The sequence below is a fragment of the Cervus elaphus genome, chromosome 5 (genome assembly GCF_910594005.1).
Source record: "Cervus elaphus chromosome 5, mCerEla1.1, whole genome shotgun sequence".
NCBI lineage: Eukaryota > Metazoa > Chordata > Mammalia > Artiodactyla > Cervidae > Cervus > Cervus elaphus.
In genome coordinates, this window is record NC_057819.1 from 84,787,181 (window position 1) to 84,805,417 (window position 18,237).

Consider the following 18,237-nt stretch of genomic DNA (forward strand, 5'->3'; position numbering starts at 1 on the left):
TGGGTCTTAGTTGTGGCATGTGGGATCTTCTTCAATCTGGGTTGTGGCAATCAGGATCTTCAGTTGTGGCATGCAAACTTCTCCAGTTCCCTGACCAGGGATCGAATCTGGGCTCCTGGCACTGACAATGCAGAATCTTAGCCACTGGACCACCAGGGAAGTCCCTGGCTTCAGCTTTTACTATCTTTGTTACCTTGGGCACAAGTTTAATGTTCTTTAAATCAGTTTCTTCATCTATTAATACTTATATCCTAAAGTTATAGTGAGGATTAAGTGAATTAACACACATCTGCCTTGGGAAACAGTTTCCATCCTTATTAATATACAGAAAATAAAAGAATAAGGCAAATCTACAAGTGCAATATATACTGACAGGGAGACAGTATCTGTTAGAAATTGGTGGGAGTAAAACACCAATTGGAGAGCAGCAGATAGAGTAGTATGAGAACAGGGAAGAAAATCTGAATTTCTATGCTTTCATGCATATCGCAGATAAAAGTTTAAGAAACATCCCTGCTCCACTGACAGATGAGTGGACACAAAAGATGTAACGTGTATACACAACGGAATACTACTCAGCCATAAAGAAGAATGAAATAATGCCATCTGCAGCAACATGGATGGACCTAGAGTCATACAAAGTGAAGTAAGTCAGACAAAGACAAATATCAGACGGTATCACTTATATGTGGAATTAAAAAAAAATGATACAAATGAATTTATTTCTAAAACAGAAACAGATTCACAGACATAAAAAACAAATTTGGGGTTACCAAAGAGAAAAGTGGGTGGGGAGGGACAAATTAGGAGTTTGGGATTAACAGATACATACTGTGAAAGATACATACTACTATGTATAATATTAACGAGGACCTACTGTATAACACAGGGAACTATACTCAATATCTTATAATAACCTATAATGGAAGAGGATCTGAAAAAGAATACACACACCATATTACTGAATCACTTCGTGATACCCCTGAAACAAACACAACACTGTAAATCTACATTTCAATTAAAAAAATAAAATAAAATAAAATAATTAAAAAATAAAAAGAGATATCTGCTATTTTTGGCACTATACCAGAGTTTATGTGCATGAAACCTACAAAAGGTCTAAGAACAAATATTAATTCTATGTCTTCAAATAAAAAAGAGACTTGAAAAACACACTCCTTTGTAGCTTACATATCAGTTGTTCCCCTAATACCTCTATTCCTTCAAAACAAAATTAGTCGAGGCTGTATATTGTCACCCTGCTTATTCAAATTCTTTGCAGAGTACATCATGAAAAACGTTGGGCTGGAGGAAGCACAAGCTGGAATCAAGATTGCAGGGAGAAATATCAATAACTTCAGATATGCAGATGACACCACCCTTATGGCAGAAAGTGAAGAACTAAAGGCCTCTTGATGAAAGTGAAAGAGTGGAGTGAAAAAGTTGGCTTAAAGCTCAACATTCAGAAAACTAAGATCATGGCATCCAGTCCCGTCACTTCATGGCAAATAGATGGGGAAACAGTGGAAACAGTGGCTGACTTTATTTTTCTGGGCTCCAAAATTACTGCAGATGGTGACTGTAGCCATGAAATTAAGACACTTACTCCTTGGAAGGAAAGTTATGACCAACCTAGACAGAATATTAAAAAGCAGAGACATCACTTTGTCAACAAAGGTCTGTCTAGTCAAGGCTATGGTTTTCTCAGTGGTCATGTAGGGATATGAGAGTTGGACTATAAAGAAAGCTGAGCACTGAAGAATTGATGCTTTTGAACTGTGGTGTTGGAGAAGACTCTTGAGAGTCCCTTGGACTGCAAGGAGATCCAACCAGTCCATCCTAAAGGAGATCAGTCCTGGGTGTTCATTGGAAGGACTGATGCTGAAGCTGAAACTCCCAATACTTTGGCCACCTGATGCGAAGAGCTGACTGACTGGAAAAGACCCCGATGCTAGGCAGGAGGAGAAGGGAACGACAGAAGATGAGATGGTTGGATGGCATCACCAACTCAACGGACGTGGGTTTGGGTGGACTCCAGGAGTTGGTGATGGACAGGGAGGCCTGGCGTGCTGCGGTTCATGGGGCCACAAAGAGTTGGACACGACTGAGCGACTGAACTGAACTGAACTGATATTGAATTCTTCAAACTAAAAAAAAAAAAAAAAAAAAGACCTAGATTGATTCAATGTAAAAATTGTTATATTCAGAGGGGAAAACCACCTCATAATTTTCTAACATAAAAAAGTAGTTTTAGTTAATACTATAGTTACTCACAGTGTCACAAAAAAACTAGCATAAATTGTAAATTATATATATATATATGTATATATATATGTACACACACACACAAAGCAAGATAAAATATGCCTTACTTATTGTAAAAAAAAAAAAAGTTATTCCCAGAACTCAAGAATTATCTAGACAGCTCTGACTCGGGAATACACAACGGTTGTGCATACGATGCCCCAAGAAGGCCTGAGGAGGCCCCCAGCTCCCTGGTTGTTCCAACGTGCAGTCACTCCAGTGTATGTGTCAAGGTGACAGCATTACAAAAGCTAATGCATCAGTCTGAAGCTAAAAATCAAAGGCATGGTTTAAATTCCTTTTTCAAAGGTGATGATTGAACTAGGTAAGGCTTTTGCCAAGATTATGACTTAGCCCACACATTCTGAATCATGCAAGAGTCACTCATTCATGCAACATTTATTAAATGTCTATAACTAGAGTGCTAGAAACAGTCCTCTAAAACTTGGGCTAAAATCTATGTTCCTCAGATACACGAAAAACTTATAGAAGCAAAGGAGAAGTGTGATGCAGGAATATGCTAGTCTCAGTTGGCTCATTAGGTGGGAAAAGAGACACAGGTAATTGCTTTTCCTTTAAAAGCTCAGATTCTACTGATCGGACGGGTACAGATAGCATAAAGGGCTTTGGGGCAAAAATTCTCTTCCTAACTGACCACAAAGGCTGTTTTTCTGATCACGTCTGCCTTAAATGCTGCTCTTGACATAGTTTCACACCCTAAGAATACCAAGACTATTCATTTATTAAGAACTTGCGTAAAACTAGGTCCATTCCACAGGCCCTACAAAGCTTTGTTGTTTAGTCGCTAAGTTGCCTCTGATTCTTTGCAACCACATTGACTGTAACCCACCAGGCTCCTCTGTCCTCAGGACTTTTCAGGCAAAAATACTGGAGTGGGTTGCCATTCCCTTCTCCAGGGGATCTTACTGACCAAGGGACCGAAGCCGGGTATCCTACACTGCAGGCGGATTCTCTACCCCTGAGCCACCACTTAGGCCTCTTTAAATTAGCCATTTTCAGACTGAGCCGAGTGGGAAAAGCCGGCTGAACCAGAGTCTAGAGAATACAAAAGAAGCACATTCTCTGATGAGCAGTCCTTTCTCCTGCCCTCTTCACTCTAGACCAATAGTGGGGTTAGCAAGCTGGACAGCATGTGGTAGCAATCACAAAGACCAATTTGTTCTGAGCATGTCAAGGTCAATGACATTATGGCTGAGGAGACTGTCTCGAGCATTGGAAGTCTGCAACAGTTCCTGAATGTCACCCAGGATCACCTATGGTGCTTGTTTGCCATTTCCTCCACACTAGCTCTCAACAGCTATCTTTCCTGTAGACTTAGACATACGTAGAAATGGAAATACCTCACTCTGGTGCTCTTCTGTTGGTCAACAGATACATGCTATTATTGATGTTGACAAGGCGGGAGGCCCACCAGGAAGTCCAGCTGGATTTGTTGAAGTAAAACAATTTTTCCTTCCTGAAACACATTTTATCAGGAAAGTGGTCTCTCTGACTGTATCCCACTTAGGATACATTGCCTGCTCTACCTCTAGAAGACAGAAAAGGAGGAAAGAAATGATACCTTGTCTTCCCCTCCACCCCTACTCCCTTTCACTTTCAACCTTTTTGGACAGGTAGAAAGGAGAAAAATCTCACTTCTTGTATTTCCCAGACAGGAAAGTTCCAAAGAAAATCACTGTTTTTTTTTTTTTTTAAATAATAAGAGAGTCTTAAAACTCTCTTCATTTTAACAGTGGACTGGAAAAGTGAACAGAGTGGGAGAAATCCACTGCATATTTGTCAGAAATTGCTACTTCTTCTTAGTGTGAATCAGAAGTTAGCCTTTGATTTCAGATAGAGCTGGACTTCTTAATTTTTTATCCTATTACTCTTTTTCTTCCAATTATGCCTGATATTTAATAAGTTCCCAGGCATTTGTTTCATTCTCAGCCAATGTCAAGACTGAATAATACAAGAGGAATCAGATTTAAAAAAAAAAAAGCCCTGGAACTATGTTTCAAAGGTAATTATATTCCAGAAATACTTAATGTAAGGGCTATAAACTGTTTTAAAGAAAGTTACAGTGACGAAGCAACAACAATTTTTGTTATTTTTAACATGGGTATTTTCGTTTAAAAAAGATTCCACTCAGTGTTTCCCAAATTCAGTGTTTCACATAATGGTCCGTCTAATATGAATGTGGGAAAAAAAGACAAATCCAAACATGGAATATTCTTCTCAAAAAATAGTGAACTAAATGTAAAGGTCCAGTAAAATGTGATATTTAGATTTTTCTGAACTCGTTCACATGACCTTCCTTCTATTTATAGAAGTGCAGCAATTCCCATTTGAATATAGAGCAATACCTTGTAGGAGAGCTTGATTTAGCACAAATAAACTTGGGGAAAGTGTTGACTTAAAAATAAAACACTGGAAGAGGAGGGAGGGGTTTTTCTTCCCCCCCTCTGTGAAAATTTCCGGAAAAGCTGTAAACAAAGTCAGGTTTGGCTCAGACACTGAGTGACTCTGGTGAGCTGAGGAGGATGAAGAGTGTATCAAACCTCCCAGAGTGAGGAAATGTTTGTAAAACAGTTAGTAAATCACAAGGAGCCAGGGTCACCATGCTGAACAAGCCGAGGGACTCGAAGCCAAAACCCCAGCTGTGAAAGAAGGGGCCCGGCATGGCTTCACAGCTTGAACCCCATTTTGCATGATCTCTCCAGTTCCATCCTCAACCCTTTCCCCTCGTGTCGCTTCAGAGCTTGGAGGGCTCCGCGATTAATTAGCTCGGGCCCAAGGGCACTGCTGACTACCCCCTATTGAGTGCCAAGGTGAGGATCCCTGGTACACTGAAAACAAAGTGATACTGATGGAGTCTTCGGTCCTAGGGACAAAGCTGGAAGCTCCAGCTGGGAAAAAAGAATCACACTCAACCTGGGGGAAGAAAAAAAAAGCTTACAAAGATGAACAGGAGGCAAAATATGTAGCTGGAAGTTTCCATGGATTTCGAAATCTCTTTTCAAGCCCCTTTTTGATCACTAGTCTCCCTAACTCTTCTGTGATACATCTGTTAATTATTCTTTCCCTGATTTTACACAGATGAAAATGTGGAAACTGTTAAGTCCTTCATAAACTGTCTCTTTTGTGCCCCATTGTCCCCCAGAAGTCAGGAAGACAAAAATAAAATAAGAATAGTAATGAAGGGAGAAAGAGAAGGGAACATACAGTCTGGAGGACTCCTCTCAACTACTCTGGGCAGAAAGTTGTTTTTGGCTGGATTGACATTTAGTTCTCTTCATTCATCTTTACTCTCCAAAAATGACTTTTTGAAGACTGCCTATTCTTTCTCTACACCAAAGTCTATCTGCCCACACAGAGACTGTTACTATGCACTTAAACTATGGAATAAAGGAAGGATAATTATTAATGGTTTTTAAAAATTCTTAAAGTGAAAAGTATAGATGAAAATGTTTAATTTTCAAACACTGAATGAAAGGAAGGTGAAAGTGAAAGTCGCTCAGTTGTGTCTGATTCTTTGTGACCCCGTGGACTGTAGTCCATGGAATTCTCCAGGCCAGAATACTGGAGTGGGTAAACGTTTCCTATTCCAGGGGATCTTCCCAACCCAGGGACTGAACCCAGGTCTCCCACACTGCAGGCAGATTCTTTACCAGCCGAGCCACCAAGGAAGCCCGAGAACACAGGGGTGGGTAGCCCATCCCTTCCCCAGCAGATCTTCCTGAGCCAGGAATCGAACCGGGTCTCCTGCACTGCGGGTGGATTCTTTACCCACTGAGCTGTGAAAAGAAGGTGGGACAGACAAAAAGTGGGTACCCCTGATCACCACCAACAGAGACCAAAGATGGACAAAGTAAGGTGCAGTGCTTCCATCTGAAAAACAATTTGAAAAAAAAAAAAAAAAAGAAGAAGTCTTGAAATTGTAAACAAACACACACACACACACCTCTTTTGGAGGCACCAAAATATTTCCTTTTGAAAAAAGAGGTAAAAAGCACAGGCATTAGCAAACTTCTCCAGCAGCTACACATAATTTAATATGAACCCTGATTCACAATAGAGGATGAAAAAAATCTTCATCATGATGTTGATGCTATAAATATAAACTGCTTAAGAGAAAATTGGGTACCTTGATTACCTAAATTGAAACAAGACAGATACATTAGAGTCAGCTTTACTGTTGAAAAACTACTGACTTGGTATAAGTTATGCAGGCTGTTTATTTCTACTACTGACGCATTACTTTTACTCCTTTTAAACAGACCCTGTGAGAGCAACAGGACATGCGCTTTTGAGCTGTTTTTCTGGGTTGGCACTGAGTCAGGCACACTCTTAGCTCATCTCTCACACTTTTGTCGCAATGGCAGGCCAATGGTGATGCTATATAATCCTCAGCTTTGCTTTGTAAAAAAATTCATTTGGCCCATTCAGAGATCAAACAAGATTTTCGGCCCAATGTATTCTTATTCTAACTAATGGAGTGATTAGCCCAGATAGCCTAGGGCAGAAAAACAAGGAATATCAGAAGGAGAGTAAACTCTTGCTTGAGAGGGCTAGTGAACGCTTTGAATAATGTTTCCAGGCAACTGGGAAAAGTATAGGCTTTGGAGCCAGCTCTGGGATCAAATCCTGCCCTTAACCTTGACAGCTCTGTTGGGCTGGGCCAGTCATTTCATCCGTTTCCTCCTCTGCAAAATGGCGGTAAAAATCACTATGTACTAAATGTGTTGATAGAGCTAAATGTGATACTCCTGAACGTACTTGGAATGGCATCCAACACATAAAAAATACTGAAAATGTTAGCTTCCTTCCCCCTAGCTCTCCCCTCATTTCATTGGTGTATACAGAAAAGCCTTTAAAAGTCCCTGGCTTTTTTGGATTGCACATGGACCATAAGTCACATACATGGAGCCGCACCACTCTCTCTCACCATCAACTGGAACTTGTGCAAACTCCATAGGCCTCTAGTCTCCCACCTCCTCCCGCACCACATCTGTTATACTCTGAGTCAAAAGGACTCCTTTAAGCCTCAAAGAAAAGAGTGTCCCCCCACCCCCAAATAAATGGCCTTGACTCAAACTTTGGATATGTAGCTATTTAAACATGTTGTTCACAGCTCATGTTCTCAGCTTGAGGAATTCCTCTTGGATTCTGTCTCCAGTGGCAATGGATGGTTTCCACATTACATTCTTTGCCCCCTTATTCAGCTGGCAAGACAGATAAAATAAAAATAAATTCAGAAAACACACACACACACTTCAGTGCTATTGTGAGATAGACAAGTAGGTGATTAGTACGGGTTAAAGATACGCTTATCATTAATAAGCCTCCTGGTTCTGATTTTGCTACTAGAAGGTACTTGCCCATGTCAGGTAGTCTGCCTTTGAGAAGAAATATTGCTGTCACTGTTTGATTTCAGGTTTAAGCTACAATAGAGCTTACTGATTTTTAAAAGCAAGATCTCATCATTTTAATGGGACTGAAAGACAAGTGAATAATGATCTATAATTTTTTTTGTTTTTTTTTTTACCATTTTTTACCGCTTTTGCACTGTATGTGGGTGAAGGATACTTTCTAAGGATCAAAGACAAACATTTGCCCTGTTAAAAATGACTCAGAGCTTCTAACTTGGCTTCAGAATCCTACGTGAGGGTTTCTTTCTTCCTCCTTCCCTTCTGTCCATCCTTCCTTCTTCTCCCATCCTCTCTTCCCTTCCCCTCCCCGTCCTCTCCTTTCTTACTAATGGAGATATTACTGAGCTCAGGCAGTGGTGGAGAGACGCATCCCATCAAAAAACTGCATTTTCCAATTCTATTTGGAGTTTCGGTACTCAATTATAAGGCTCAGAGAAGCTTCTTCATTTGGAGAAATAAAAATTTGGTCTCATCGTACCTGGCAGTATGGGTGTGGCAAAGAAATAAAACCCAAATGCAGGCTGAAGCAAAAACAAGATTATAATAAAAACGTATTAACAAAATGAGAGAGCCAGCTGGGCGGCCAAACACCTGGAGATATCTTACCACCACCCAAGCTGAGAATCAACAGAAATTTGCTCCACTCCTAAAGCCTCTCCAATAGGGATGGGGGGTTGGCCACAAAGAATGGTGATCCGGGAGGTTCACCCTGCACGCCAGCTCTGCCATGTATTTTCTCCCTGGCCTTGGGCAAGTCAAGGACCTTTCCTGAAGCTCAAGTTCCTTCACTGTGAAATGAAGACAATCTCTCTCTCTCTCTCACTAAATCGGTATGGCTATAAAATGATCAATGTGACCATGCTTTGTCAATAGGAAGTGCCGTATTGACGCTGGTTATTACTATTCTCAAACAGCAAACTGACAAGTCACCTGTCACTCGTGCTCAAGCTCAGTCGTGGCCGACTCTGAGACCCCGTGGACTGCAGCCCGCCAGGCTCCTCGGTCCATGGGATTCTCCAGGCAAGAATACTGGGGTGGGTTGCCATTTCCTCCTCCAGGGGATCTTTCCTACCCACGAATCGAACCTGCATCTCCTGCATTAGTAAGCGGATTCTTTACCACTGAGCCACCTGGGAAGCCCAGTAGGGCAAGAATAATAAGTTAACCAGCTGCTTTCATTAATCTACTTTTTAGTCACTCAAAACTCTTTGAATCCCCCTGATGTCTCCTGCAAGCTGCGTTGTGACCTAAATGAAAACTTTATGTACTAAGTCAACAGTCAATTCTAAGTTGTTGTTTTTTGTTTTTCTGGATGACAAGAAATGAAGGGGCTCGAGTTCAAACTGGCTTAGACAGGATGCTGTAGTTAGTTTTGTTAAGTTTTTTGCCCAAGTATGTTTCTACTTAAAATCATCCTTCTGCATTATTCTGGAAGAGAGGGTAACTCTTATCTCATCCAAAATTGGTGTTTCCAATTTCCTTATATAACAAGGCTTGAATGTTGTGGAGGAAGTAGCCAAAAACCAAGGAACCAAGAAAGATCAAAAAGCAAGAGACCTATAACCTGTAAGGTTAAGAGGTTATGACCCTAGGGCCCTGAAGTAAGGTGGGAAGTCTAGAAAGATGTTTTCAGGTACGTTTAGGGAACTAACTTTACAGAGCTGTTTGAAAAGCCATAGAGATAGAATCTAATGCTTAGGACAAGATTACTGGCATGAATACCCTTTACAAAGATCATAGGGATCCATTCAAAACCAACCTGCCTCGGTTGGAGAAAGGAGCTTTACCCTCTCTTTTCGCTGTTTAAAATCAGTATTTGTCTACCCTGAAAGTACTTCTTTTACCTTGTTCATCATTGTCCTAAACCTTTGATATGGCGCAGTCAGACTACAAATTAGAAGGAAAAATATATGTGATTAGATAACCACACTGAATCACATAGACATCTAAACAATGGTGCTAACTGCAACCTAAATTTGGTTGTGATAGCTAGCATTCACCTTTAAACTAAGAGAGGAAAAATGCAGTCAATATACTATCATTAATGTAACACCACACACTGGCTTCCTCCCTGTTTGCTCTAATATTTGATAGAAAGTGGTTGTAGCTGTGGCAGCGTGGATAGAGTAAGACTGGCTGGTTGCACATGTATTATACAATAGAATACCAATACACATATATATTATGTGATTGTGGGCTTCCCTGGAGGCTCAGTGGTAAAGAATCTGCCTGCCGATGTAGGAGAGGTGAGTTCGATCCCTGGGTCAGGAAGATCCCTTGGAGAGGGAAAATGGCAACCCACTGGAAAAGGGCATGGCAACCCACTCCAGGATTCTTGCCTGGGAAATTCCACTAACAGAGGAGCCTGGCGGGCTATACTCTAGCAAGTCCACAATGTATTATGGATAGGAAAAGTTTTAAGAAACATAAAAATAAGATGCAGAACTGCATTAACTAAATTCAGGAAGGACAGCCTCTACCGAACACTTTTTTTCACTAAGAATTAAAAGATAGAGAAAATGTTTGTTTCAATTATATATTATTAGTCATCAGCGTATGGTAAAATACATTAAAAGTCTTTGGACCTTGTAAACATATATTAAAGACATTAGTCATCAGGGAAGAATCAGTGATTTCAAAGTATCATTATCTTAAAAGCTTTAGAAACATGCACCTTTCAAACTTCCAATTAAGTTAAACTAATCTGCATCAATCTAAGGAAACATTTAGACTCTCAGAGTCAGGAAATTAAGCCACTAGTTCTTAAATTCAGAGCACACCTCTGTCTTGCTTTTGTACTTAATGTTTGTAGATAAATGCTAAGAAAATGCTCGAGACAAACAGTGTATTCAAATCAAATCAAAAGTGCACAGAAACGAAAAAAAGTGGCCAGGTTAATGGAACCAAAGGGACAGGAATACAATGATAATTTGTCAAAAACACCTTTTCCATACTCACTATCCTGCAAAACATGACTGATCTACTATAGAAACTAAGGTAATAAATAGTGCCTCCCTCCCAAAAAAACTTTTAGCACAAAATGGCTACAGATATTTTAGAAGAAAACATTTAAATGACTGAATGGTTTGTACATTAGCATTTCCCACCCTTTATTTACTTTCATATCAGCAAACACCTACTGGGCACTTTCACGTCTAAGACTCAGTGGATAAAACCATGAAGAAAACCCAGTTTTATTCTTTTATTCTCTCTTGCCCTCAAAATGCTTAAAATCTAGAATGACAAAGACAGAGAAGACAGACTCCTAACATACTCCTAACACATCCAACACACACATTTATTACTTCTCCAAGGAAATATCTGAGTAAAACAATCTAGAAACTGTCAAAATATCTAATAAAATGTTGATGCTTGAGTGACACTTGCTTTGATACTGCAGAGCCAGAGTCAAGTGGGAAGTAAGTACAATTACACAGCAGATCTGGGTAAATCTGGGCTCAACAGAGCTGATAATTCAAGTCTTCTGCAGGTCTTTATCCAGCTTGGCTTAGCACTATTCTTCTCAGGATAGGGTCTTCTGTATAATGCAGCTGGGAAGTGCATACCTGCTGAGGGGTCCCCGCCATCCTCCAACCGTGGTCTCTACTACACTGGCAGTAAGACGAGAAGAGGTATCTGAGAGGCTCACTGAAGTTCCTTCTAGACATGACATTCTGTGAGCAAAGCTAAAATGTTTCTTTCAGTTTGATCATTCCAAGAAAGAAAACACGTTATTTAGCTTCTGTCTCAGACCAGCACATTCTCTAAGACAATGTCTCAATTTTGGCAAAAGACCCTAATTTATGTCTCTTTATGATTTCCAATATCATGAGCTCATCCTATACCTAAAAAAAAAAAATGCATTCATTATGTAAGCTTTCTCTTAAGCAAATGGAAGGCTGGAGAGTAGGAAAATGCTGTTTGCCATTCAATCTGGCGTCAGCAGAACTTTCCATTATTAAGAAGGAGGCTGCCCATTTTTAGATAATGAGGACAAATTTTTCATCATCATTGTGGTGCCTTTCATTTCACTGTGTCACTCTGGAAGGGTCTGAACGTCCTATACTCTCCACCTTTGCCTCCTGTAACATCAACAGGTTATAAAAATAATACTTTGTCTCATGGTATGCAACCTTAAGATGAACTCGGGGAAAATGGTATTCGTTATTCTGTTGGATATATTAGATGTGCAATAACGATGTATTATAAAGTAAATCAAATTACAAAAACGAACCCTATCCCTTGGATAAAGTTCTGGGAGTGGGCCAACACCACAATTATTATCTTCCCTAGCATTGAATGTTCTACATAAGTGTTTGGAAGATGTAAACAGGACATAAATCTGAGATCGGTTCTTCAATCTGTCTACAAATAACCATGACATTATATATAAACTATACTTTAGAGCATATATGCTTTCTGTTTAAGCAGTTAAGAAGTGTATCAGACACTATGATAAACAGAAAAAACGGAGCGTGAATACCCATAAATGCAAGCCTTCCGTCTCGGAAAGTCTTCACTTATTTGATTAAGTTAGGTGAAAAACAGAGCAGTCATGCTTGTAGCCTTTCTTCCTTTCCCCTTTCCTCTCCTCTTTTCATTTCTAATGCGAATCGGAAGTCTATGTGGAGCAGTCTGGCTAGCCCCAGTCTAACCTCCCCATCTGGAAGGGGACTAACCAGCCTTGGGGCTACTTCCAACCCTTCCCAGCTGTTGGGTTGGGGTTTTTTGTTTTTGTGGGCTTGAGAAAGCATATTTATATAAATGATTGCCATATCCTTTGCCAGCTGTTGACCCTGCTCTTGTCCCGGCTGGGGCATGGTTTTCATTTTTAGCGGCCACAGACTGGAACTGACCCTGATAGAGTTAGCACGCTATGCAAACAGCTTTACGCGCTATTGCAGTGACAGTTCAGACAATGGATGCACAGTGTAATCCAAGGGACCGGTGTTTCCCTTTGGGCAAATGTCACAGAATCCAGAGCTGGAAGTATCAGTTGAAAAAATAAATTCTGAGATGCACTGTGTTATGGAACAGCTTCTCTTCAGTTATTCAGACTGCAGAGATTTCGGCTAGTGTCATAGCAGGGATGTATCAGCAGCAACAAATGAGTTTTCTCTTATCCACCTATGAATCTGAGAAGTGCCCTAGACAGATCTGCAGAGGCAGGGGTCTCTACAGTTATATGAGAGGTTAAAAAAGAAAAGCTCTATTTTCAGTTTTAAACCTATGTACAAATGCTTCTGATGCTAATGTCCATAATTTTAAAAAGAATAAAAAAAAGGTCCTTGTACCTTAATAGGATGAGAAGATAAAAATCAGTTTGGGCTTTTGCTAATTATTATGACCTACATATACAATCATTCCTAAAGATCCAACCTGATCATTTCTTAGGCATATTACCAACCAGAAAAAAAAAATCTATGTTTAATCTGTGGATAACCGTAGTCACAGCAAACTAGAAAGTTTAGAAATATTATTAGGGTGAGTATAGTTGGGGGAGGGGCCCCAGAGGGGCGAATATTCCATAATGGATAATGCATCCTGAACAACCAGTTTTCATCTGCAGCTAAGAGAGAACAAGAGAATAAGCAGCCAATTTTTACAACTTTCATAAATTTTCTTACATCCTTCTGTCCACAAGCACAAATGTATATGTGAAGAATAAAGAAGTTTAATTAAAAAGAAAAAGACTGTTAATGCTTAAAGCGATACACTTTAAGACTTCTAAATTTGATAATTTAGAAGACTTCTAATATTTGATAATTTACAGGTCAGTCATTGCAACAGATTATTATTTTGAGAGTCTAATTGTAAAGAGAGAACAGCAAGACAGCTAGCTTGTCAGAAAGAAGTCCTGTATTATGTTCCCTCTCTCTGCAAGCCTGCAGGCTGGCTGGCTATGGCAGATGGAGTCTGCCATACATAACTGTAATTAAAATGTGAACCCCATCTTAGAGGTCAGAATAGACTAGTTGACAAACAGGGAAGCCGGGAGATGGAAAGAAGAAATATTTCCTGACATAAGCATTTTCAGTCTTTGAAAAACAATCCAAAAGGAAATATAGCCTATGAATTTAAGCGTCACATACTTAGTATATCTTTTAAAAAAAAATCCTCAGAAGCTGGAGGTCTGGAATTGCTTTAAAGGCAGCTCAGAATTTCAATCAGCTTTAGCACAATGAAAATTTCAAGTGCTGGGGGAATTAACTGATGGGATATTTGAAGCTTCTATGAACTCTGATTAACTAATGACAAAATCTGTGAAATTATAAGGCGATATTTTTTCCTCTCATGCAAATATATTTGTAATAATGGAGAAAAGAAAATAAAACCATATATTGCTAACAGTAGATTCTGACTGAAAATTTTCATACCATTGGTACAAGCTAACAGCACAATCTCCATATTATTTTGTAAGCAGAGTATGACCAGATTTTTAAGTTTAATATTATATCCCTGTGTTTTACATTTATTTTGATCACTGATGTATTGGGGGCTTATTCTACCAGCTTATTTTGTAAGATCTGTTCTCCCTTGCTTATTACGACACTGATAGTTTTTTATCATCATTTTTTCTCTATACGTTTGTATGCTATAGATTATATTTCTGTTAATGGTTTACCCTTAATTTTTTATCACACTATATACAAATATAAAAATCCCTAAGTTACTCAATATCACAATATTTGTCCAAAGTATGCTTTAATTGCCAGTGAACATCCTCTCAGTTTCTTTGCCATTATTGTCTGGCATTTAAGTTTTATGAACGGTATTGTTATCATAACATGCAGTTAACTGCACATTACTCTGCACTCACATTTTCATGATGAAGTACATCTTTCAAGGATATATTTTTCCAGCAAGAACAAGTCCAGTCAGTAGTAAACACTTACTACCCTGTGAAAATACTAAATGAAAATTTTAGCTGGGTATAGAATTGTACTTCAAGAGTTACTTTTGCTTAGCACTTTGGTGTATTGCTCCATCGTCTTCTAGCATCTAAAGTGCTCAAAGAGAGGTCTACTGCCTATCTAATTTTCATACCTATTTAGGGAATATATCTTTTCTCTCTGGTAACTTTTAAAAATCAGTGGTCTTCACTTTTACTATAAAGTATGTAGATACGAATTTATTTGTATACTCAGCTCAATACTCAGTTATACTGATGGCTAAATCTCATTTATTCTAGAAATTCTAGATGTGAGCATCACTTCTTTGTCATTTTCTCTATTTTATTTTGGAACTCTTACTAGTTATATACCAGAGTTTCTAAACTCCTTATTTTTTTAGCTACTATTTATTAACTATTATTTCACTTTTTTTTTTAATATCTCTGTGCTGTTTTCTAAGAACTACTATCAAAAAATAGTCTAAAACTGCTATTGAGTTTTAAGTTTTCAATATCTTTATTATTTTATTGTTACTACTATTTAGCTTTGCCATGTCTCCTAAATTTTCTTTTCTATTTTTTCTGTTTTATTTTTCCAATAGTTTGTGATCAAAGTACAGACATGTAGAGAGATGCGCCACGGCTTCGGTAGCGACCGCCTCTCTACGCGGGTGTGAGCTTCGCCAGGCCCTCCCCCAGGAGACCGTTGCAGTCGGCCAGCCCCTGGTCCTTGGTAACCATGTGTGACCGAAAGGCCGTAATCAAGAATGCCGATATGTCGGAGGAGATGCAATAGGACTCGGTGGAATGTGCTACGCAGGCATTGGAGAAGTATAATATAGAGAAGGACATTGCGGCCCATATCAAGAAGGAGTTTGACAAGAAGTACAACCCCACCTGGCACTGCATCGTGGGGAGGAGCTTCGGTAGTTATGTGACACATGAAACCAAACACTTCATCTACTTCTACCTGGGCCAAGTGGCCATTCTCCTGTTCAAATCTGGTTAAAAGCATGAACTGTGCCACACACCCAGTGATCCACTCAAAAACAAGGACTGCAGCCTAAATTCCAAATACCAAAGACTGAAGTCTTCAGCCTTGCCTAAGGGAACAGGTACCTCCATCTTTGAACCTTTATTTTGTTTTGTACAGGGCATTCTCTGTACTAGTTTGTGGTTATAAAGCAATTAGTAAAACAGCTTACATTTGTATTTATTTTCTATTCCATACCTCTCTGCCCCATGTTTTTTCTCTTCAAAATCCATTCCTTTAAAGAAGTAAATCTGTTGAAGTGTGCGTTAAAAAAAAAAAAAAAGTACAGACGTGTAACATCATCTTTATTCAAAGAGTTCCTACAACCAACTTGTTAGTAGTCTCTAAGTCATCCACCTTTTGATTTTCCCTTAAGCCAAACAGCCTTATTTTTGCTATGTCACAGATACTTATATACTGAAGCCAGGCTGTCAATTTCTTATATTCAAATGATTTCTTATAGGTTTTAATTATAATTAATTTCTTATACTTAATTACTAAAGTAATGAGTGAAAATATTCAAAAACACTCTCTTAAATATCCAAAGAAATGAGAAACATCAAAGAAATGCAAACCTAAGGCAAAAGATACCACTTGTGAATACTGTATTGCCAAACTCCTAGAGTTAAGACAGAGTTAAGAGAGAGTTAATAAAGTAAAAAGAAATAATTTCTTACATGGCAGTGAAAACCTGACAATCTGTTTGAAAAGTGATTTGACCAATATATATTTAAAAACCCAAAGAGAATGTATACTCAATAGACAGCATTTCTACTTCTAGAAATTGATTGTGAAGAAACAATAACAGATATATACCAAAATGTATAAGGAATTCTTTGTTTATAAAAGCAAAAAACCAAACCAACAATAGCACAACAAACAAAAGCAAAGGGATAAACTATTCATTAACATGAGACTGGTTAAATAAGTTATGGAATACCACACAGTCACTTTAAAAATGCATCCATATACACAAAAGAGAGGCAAAAAGTTATACCAAAATGTTATCTCTGGAAGTATGTTAATGGGTAACCTATATTTTCTTTTGTAGTTATGGTATTATTGATATAGGACTTTGTATGTACATCTCTGTAAAAATTATGTAGAGATGGGGGTATAATTATTCCTAAATGTACAGAAGGCAAGAGTGAACTTGAGGCCAAGGAACTAAATCCCTCAGTTGATTGTCTATAAATGCAAATATATCCCCACTTGCCCAGGGTTATTTCTTCTTATTACACAAATCTGAGCTCTCCTTCTTTCAACACCTCCAATCCAATCTCCTCCTTGATTGGTTCTCAGCCTTTTGGCTAAGATCAAGTGCAATCTCCTCCTTGTTTAGGATCTTGCTCTGTCAGGCATCCAATCTCTCTTCCATTTCTGATTCATTCCTCATTTCTGCATTCTTCCCTTCAGACCATAAATTTGCTTAAGGTTTTTAAAGGAAAAAACAAATGTTCTCTTGAAAATGACATCAAAAAAGAGACATCCCATGTCCTGTTTTCCCACTTCCTATTAATTCCTATTCACACCATCGTTTGTGGCAGTGTGGCTCTCATGTTTACTGCTATGTTCAAGTTGCCCTTGCTAACACCTCTCATGATTTGCCAGTGGCTAAATTCAATATATATATTTCTATCCTTGTCATCCAGGAACATCGCACAACCCTATACTTAATGACACTGCTGATTGAAAACCCCACACCCACTCCATGACTTCTGCTGGCATTGCACTTTGTGAGTTTTAGTCTAGATTCTTTCTCAGCCCTTTCTGAACAAATCACCCTTTGTAGGCCTATAATATTTTGCTGATTTTCAGGTCCTTGACCTCCCCATCTTTCTTACTGCCTGCACTTTCTCTTTCATCTACACTGATAACTTCCAAATTTTTACTTAGGGCCAGGTGGGCTGCCTTGGCTGTCTCAAAAGTACATCAATTTCAACGTTCCTAAAATTAAAAGTATTAAGTTCCCCATTAAACTGCTCTCCTCTTATAGCCTCTCTTCCATTCAATCAACACAGACAGAAGCCTGGGATTCATATTAAACTCCTCCCTCTTCCTCATGCTGCATATCCAATCATCGTGCCTGACAGTTTTTACTCTTCAACACTTCTCAACTTGTTTTCCAACTTCTCTTCATTCTTCTCCTTTCATTTCCACTTACCACTGCCCTAGTTCAGGTCAACACTCTAAGTGGTCTCCCTGACCCCAGTCTTAATCTTTTTTCCAAATCTGCCTTCTCTGCAGCTACCAAATTGTATTTGAAATGCTAGCCTAACTATATCACTCATCTTCTGCTTAAAATCCTTGCCCATTCCTTACAAAATGAAGTCCAAACTCCTTAACTAACACACACACTGTTCAGGATTCATCTCTCACAGCTCCCTGCCTAGGAATTTATATTATGACAACCTCTGTGTGAGACCTTGAAAGACACCATGGGCTTTCTTGCCTCTATACCTTCAACTTATACTATATTCTCTACCTGGATTGCTACCTCCTCATCTGGGGTGTCATATCTCTAAAAAGCTTTCCTTAAAAATTCTCTCCCTCAACTAACTCCAAGCATGGACCGG

At 39.0% G+C, this 18,237-nt stretch overlaps 1 protein-coding gene and 1 pseudogene across 8 annotated transcripts in view; one reads left to right on the forward strand and one right to left on the reverse strand.

The window, feature by feature from the left end:
- BCAS3 (BCAS3 microtubule associated cell migration factor) overlaps positions 1–18,237 on the reverse strand; it is a 579,738-nt gene that overhangs the window by 164,017 nt on the left and 397,484 nt on the right. The window lies entirely within an intron of this gene.
- On the forward strand, positions 15,284–15,717 carry LOC122694315 (annotated as a pseudogene).